At 50.3% G+C, this 6,596-nt stretch overlaps 1 pseudogene; it reads right to left on the reverse strand.

Annotated features, from left to right (window-relative positions):
• Window positions 1-1,034: 1,034 nt before the first annotated feature.
• Window positions 1,035-1,952, reverse strand: LOC123107306 (protein RADIALIS-like 3; annotated as a pseudogene).
• Between the last annotated feature and the right edge of the window lie 4,644 nt (window positions 1,953-6,596).

Genomic DNA, 6,596 nt, shown 5'->3' on the forward strand with positions numbered 1-6,596 from the left:
AGGTACATAAACGGAAGAGATTCCACCTCACAACCGAAGAGTTGGCCATATTCATTCTCTGTTTCCTTGACCCTTCCAAAGAAAAATAGCTCTCTTTTATGGAAATTTATTTTGAGACGCGAAAGCTGCTCAAAAAGACAAAGAGTCAACTTCATGTTTTCACTTAATACAGATTGCAAATGTTCATATAGTTTTCTAAAACTTGGTCAAACTTTTGAAATTTGACTTTAGTCAAAGCTAATATGCAGAATAAATAAAACGGAGGGAGTACACAAGTTATCAGATGGCACATAGTCATACTCACATCTAGTCCATCTTCGTCGGAAGCAAATCAATAATGATAACATGTAAAGTTCAGCTAGCTCCGGGGGGTTCCCTACGCCGCCTCGTTGCGATCCACCGCCTGCATCGCCGTCCTCTGGAATATTTGGAAGAGCAGGAATGTCAAAGCCTTCCGCGCGCAAAACCTCATGCCCCTTGATGTGGTCCGCAACATCTCTGTTGATGTCTCGCTCTGGAGGTGGCAATGCTCTCGCACTATCTGTAAGACGATCTTGGAGTTGTGGGTCCAATGTCTTACTGTGTTGCACTAGCCCCCCTCTCCCTACTCTCTCTCTCTCTCTCTCTCTCTCTCTCTCTCTCTCTCTCTCTCTCTCTCTCGCTGCCCCTCTGTGCAGCCGTAAAAATCCCTTTGCTCTTGTCTGTCATGACTTAAAGTTTAATGAAAATTCAGGTGGGCAGTTTTCCTCTGCCCCTGGTGACGTTTCAAGAAAAACATGTAAAGTGCAATGTAAAATCTGAGTCTTGAACCAACAAACAGGAATATTCGAACCAGCATAAGTTCATAACAGTACACACAAGTACTGGGGATTTACATCACCGATGTTCACTCCAAAACTTATTGGGAAGGAGTAATACTGTACATAATGAAAATATGTGCTACCGTCTACAAGACGAAACACACTTGATTTGCTTACAAACCTAATATTATGTACACACGCACATGTTTTCTTCTTTTATTCCTAACCAAGTGCCCACAATCTTCATCATACAGTACATAATTATGCTCGCTTCAATAACATGGTCCCAGCTAAGGACTAGATTATATCAACAGATTATCCTGTTTGCAGGATCTTCAGAATTCAGAAACTTTGCTCCTGAAAAAGAAAAACACAACGAGAGAGGTACCTTGTAAGTTAACTTATCTCAACTTCTAAATTTTAGAACTGGGCTACATTGACATTTGCATTTCAATATGAGAAACATGCCCCCATTTCTTTGGATAGTTTTGTGTGAATGCTTGGCTCGGAAAGAAATGGATTCCACTGGATACTTATCTATGTTCTGTAATTTGGGATATGCAGCACCGCCTCTCACACTAATGGATCTGGAATTCTGGATACCAATCTATGTGCCGGATCCGCTTTGCTTGTGTGTATCTGGAGCAGAAACAGCTAGCGAAGTAATTGATAGCATTAACAAGCGCCATTCCTTTGCTATTTCGTTGTCAATTGACAACGTTAACCTAGCTAGGGCATGGTCTACCTTTATTATGAGTTTATGACAAGTGAATAAGTGATTGGGATCTCTATATAGCTGAGCTAGGACCGGCTGACACTTCACACTTATAACAAATTGTAGAAAAGATTCAAGGATGAGGTTGGGTTTTGGTTACCTTGATTGATGAATCAGTTCCAGGCCCCCTGGGTATTATACTTGGGGAACGGGACCCTGCCGGACTCGATCAGCTTGATGTCGCCGTCGAGGATCTCGTAGTGGCGGCGCACCTCGTCGGCCGTCTTGGTCCCGCCCATGGCGCGGGACACCTTGAGCCAGCGGTCGGGCGTGCCCTCGCCGTAGTAGGCGAGTGCATCCTCGAACAGCTTATTCTCTTTCTTGCTTCACTCCGCGTTGGCGCCGCCGCGGGATGAGCTCCGCGACCCAGAAGACATCTCCAACTGGATGGGAAACCGAGCTAAGTTAGCGCTAATGGTTTTTTGCACTTGAGAAGCTCCGATGATAATGGTTTGATGATCGCTGTGCTGCTTCGGTGCCCGCTATTTATAGGCGCTTGTAGCTCGTGTGGCATCTTGATTGCCATCTCGGCCTGAGCATTGAAAGGTCGATCAGTGGCTAATTAGATTCTGATTCTGAACTTTTTTGGACGAAGGTGCTTCCTTTGGAATGTTGATTCTGTTGCTGCGATGCGCTTGGGACGACACATAGGTGTGCGCATAATGCATCGATCTACGTCAACGTCTCAAATGCATGGCTCGTTATTTTTTGTTTTCTTGAACTTTCAGCAAAGAGTCAGGTTTCTAGGGGGACCTGCCTTGCATTTCGATCATTTCGCGTTAAGTCGAACAGCTAGCGTTTTGTTTTGAATAAGCCACGGCATGTGGTGTGGTCGAGCTCGGCGGGCACGTCGGATGCGTGCGGGACGTACTGGTGTAGTCGGGCTCGTCGGGCACGATGGATGCGCGGGAGACGTGCGGGGCGCAGCAGAATACGATGGTGTGTGTGCGTGTGTGTACGTAGGTGTGCGTGGTGTGCATATGCATGTATCTCGTGAGCTAGCTAGACGGGCGTGCATGCATGTATTAATTGCCGTGTACTAGTAGTAGCTAGGCTGTTTGTAGCACGGTGGTTAGTTGGAACAAAGAAAAAATCAGGGCGTTTGAGCGCCAGGGCGTTGAAACGCCCGGGCGTTGGTCGCCAAAAAAAGTGCTTCTTCTACCTTCGTCGAGCTAGTCTAGGGCTGCGCCAATAATTGGTATACAGAGTTTCGGTTCGGGCGATCACCGGCGACCATGGCGCTCGTCCCACACGGCGGCGGCGCGAGCGGATTGGCGACAATGGCGATGCCGATGCTGACCGCGGACAACTACATGGTCTGGACCATCAAGGTGCAGGCGATCCTCGACGTCCACACCGTGTGGGAGGCGAGCACCGGGCGACGTGACGGTAAACGCGCGGAAGGACAAGATGACGCGCGCGTTGTTACTCAGGGCATTGCCGGAGGATGTGCTGCTGCAGGTGTCGACGAAGCTCACCGCCAAGGAGGTATGGGACTCCCTAAAGGTGAGGTTCGTCGGCGCCGATCGGGTCCGCGCGGCGAGGCTGGCGATGCTGCACGGCGAATTTGACCGCCTGAAGATGGCGGACGGCGAGGAGCTCGACGTGTACGGCGGGAGGCTCGCGGCGACGGCGGCGAGGTATGCCAACCTTGGGAAGACGCTAGGCGATGCGGGGCTCGTCAAGAAGCTGCTGGATACGGTGCCGGATCGGCTCTTCCCCGTCATCACCGACATCGAGCAGTTCCACCACGTGACGATGATGGCGTTCGACGAAGCGTTCGGGCGGCTACGCGCGTTCGACGAGCGAGTTCGGCGTCAACGGCAAGATAGTGGCGAGCGGGCGGACGGACAGCTCCTGTTCACGGCGGCACAGTGGCGGACGCGGGAGCGGCAGCACGGCGAAGCACGGGACGACGACGACGGACGCAACGTGGCGTCGGGGAGCGGCGGCAACAGGCGCAGGCGCTGCTACAAGTGCAGGAAACACGGACACTTCCGGCGCGAGTACCCGCAGCTGCGGAAAGGACCGGCGGCGGAGCAGGCTCTCTTGGCCGACGCCAACGTCAACGACGACAGACTCTTCTAGACCGTGGCTTAAAGGGTGTTTGTTGGAATAAGCCACGACATATAATGTGGTCGGGCTCGTCGAGCACATCAGATGCGCGTGGAACGCACTAATGCAGTCAGGCTCGTCGGGCGCGACGGATACGCGCGAGATGTGCGAGGCGCAGCGGAAGACGTGGCGTGTGTGCGTGTGTGTACGTAGGTGTGCGTGGTGTGCGTATGCATGTATCTCGTGAGCTAGCTAGACGGACGTGCATGCATGTATTAGTTGCCGTGTACTAGTAGTAGCTAGGCTGTTTGTAGTATGATGGTTAGTTGGAACAAAGAAAACATCAGGGGTTTGAGCGCTGGGGCGTTAAAACGCCGGGGCGTTGGTTGTCAGAAAAAGTGCTTCTTGTACCTTCGTTCAGAGCTAGTTTAGGGCTGCGCCAACACGTTTCCGGCCACTGTACCAACGTGGCGCCTTCCGGGCCGGTGGGCAACATGGCGACGAGTTGGTGACTACGTCTGCACACTCTCGAGCAGCTCTATCCGATCGACGTGATAAGCAGATGCTCATGCCTCTTGGAGGTGCAGTAGCGATCAGGTCCACACCCAGAAATTCGCCTTTCTTGTCGGTGCCCGCGCTATGGATCGAGCGAGATACTAGATAGAGAGATAGGTTGGCTAGGGTGACGGGTGGGTATACGAACGATCGAGCCGAGAGTATCTACGGCACATCAGGATTGGGATGCCCTTTTTGGCTGGGGAAAAGGAGTAAATATTCTGAATCCTGGCTGAAGTGATGCCTGGATTCCAATCCCGCAAGTTGGTGCCTGGAATCCGAGACAGATTTGGGATCCAGTTTGATGCAGGCCTGCACGCGGTGGCTGCGGGTGAAACCCAGTCAAGAACACCTCGACGAACACTAATCTCCGTGCTTCGAGTTTGCCTAGTATGAGCTCTCTGCCTAGTAGAAAATAGAAATTCGCCCTAAGTAGCTGAGAAAGATGCATTTCAGAAAGGAGGTTCAAAAATCAGAATTTGACGGGGGAATCCTGAAAACCGTGCTTTATGCAGATTATATTCCACGAAGATCGATCTGCTCGGCCCAATTAATGCGTCTCCGGCCGGTCTACTGTGCTGGGGCAAGATGCCCGGTTTATTTGGTCCACGGCGAGCACCAGATGGATCCGAGCGCCTCCACATCAGCTAGCTTCTCCTCTAAACATCGAGCATATGGCAGTGAAATCTTCGCGTGGTAGCGTTGGGAAATCTCGCAATACCATGGCCCCCGTGGCCAACTGAGGAACATGAGCAGAGTCACAGCCTCACAGGACCATGGATCAAAGGCATCGCAACCTGATCAAGTGATCATGGCATAAAGTTAAATTCCTTCTATAAACATATCGGAGTCGTGGGTGAGGAGATCCATTCTTTTTTTTTTGCCAAAAATTAGGCGTAAAGTGGTAGTTTTCGGGAAAAAATTGCAAAATGGTGGCCTATAGGTAGGATTGGATGAATTGTGGTAGTTTTTTTTTTTTGTTAAGCACTCTGGGGAATATTATCACTCCCCATTATTTAGAACCGGGCTCACGCCGATCTGCCAGCACGACGTACCAGGAGCATAGACCCGGTGCAGCAGACCCAATGCGTACACCACATGCACACTCTTCTCAGGCCGCCACCAACATCAATCCACTAAAACATCTCCAGAAAATAGATCCACATTATACTTGCGAGGTCGGTGGGCAATCAACGTCGCCATGATGCATGCCAAACACTCCACCGCCCTGCGCTCGTCCATCCAGCCCTATTCGTCGCCAAGACTGAGCTGCACCATGCCTCTAAGACCCGCCGTAGTCGATGCAGTAGATGCCACGCCGCTCCACCTACCAACCTCCAGACCACCACCATTGCTCGAGCCCTTGTCCGGAGCCCACCGCACACACCCACAGTACTCTCCCTAAAACCCAAACCTCCCAAATGGCACCTCCATGGAGGGTATGATGCGCATGCCGCCGCCGCCTCCCAATCCAAGGCTGAAAACTGAGATGAAGTTCGGTTTTGGGATGATACTTAAACATGTTTGTGGCTTTACATTGGTTGCTTTGTCTATGTAGAAATAATATGGTCTTTAATAATATAGGAACGTATGAGCTCCTAGATCTGGCGCAGGAGGAGGATGCTTTCTAGCGTCATGATGGCGTCGATGGGAGAGAGGCCTGCCAAGATCGGTGCATTAGTTTCTGCTCTGAAGATGGATTGGTGGAAGATGGCGGTGAAGACACAGAGAGTGTGCCGGATCAGTCTGTGCCCCAAACCCAGTATGTGACTTGGTTGGGGCCTCTGTCTTTAGATGTTAGGCATTTGTGCGATGTCTGTTTGGTATTAGTTCGGACCATCGGCACCCCTTCATCAGATGGATAGGAGTAGAGACAATTGTTGCTAAGATGGTGGCTTCAGACTATCTAATGTACTACTTTGTAAGATCTTTATGAATAATTAATAAAATGGCTGCATGCATCGTCCAGATGCAGAGGCCGGGGGTAATCCTCCTTTTCTAAAAAGACGAGCTCATAGATCTGCCGCTGATGAGGACGGAATCTACCACGTTAAGGCATGATCTAGAGCACACTTATTCGTTGTTGTTGTCATTGTTGCCGAAGCCACAATGACACCCAACAGAAATTCTAACGACTAAGGCCTAAAACTACAGAACCTCAAAATATACTTTAGCTCCATTTTAAAAATAAAGCAACCACCAAGGAGCATCACATGAAATAAAGTTGTTTGCTGGGCTATTAGCACAAACACGTCCAAAAACCACAAACGAAATAAGAAAAAAGACCAAGTGACCGGCTTGAACCTACAACAAACACGACTTGAACGTGGGGATCCATCGACCCACATACTCATTGATTGCCGCGAGGCCATCATGAGGAGAGGATTTGCTAGAGAATGGCGGAAAAAGGA

The sequence above is a fragment of the Triticum aestivum genome, chromosome 5A, assembly GCF_018294505.1.
Source record: "Triticum aestivum cultivar Chinese Spring chromosome 5A, IWGSC CS RefSeq v2.1, whole genome shotgun sequence".
NCBI lineage: Eukaryota > Viridiplantae > Streptophyta > Magnoliopsida > Poales > Poaceae > Triticum > Triticum aestivum.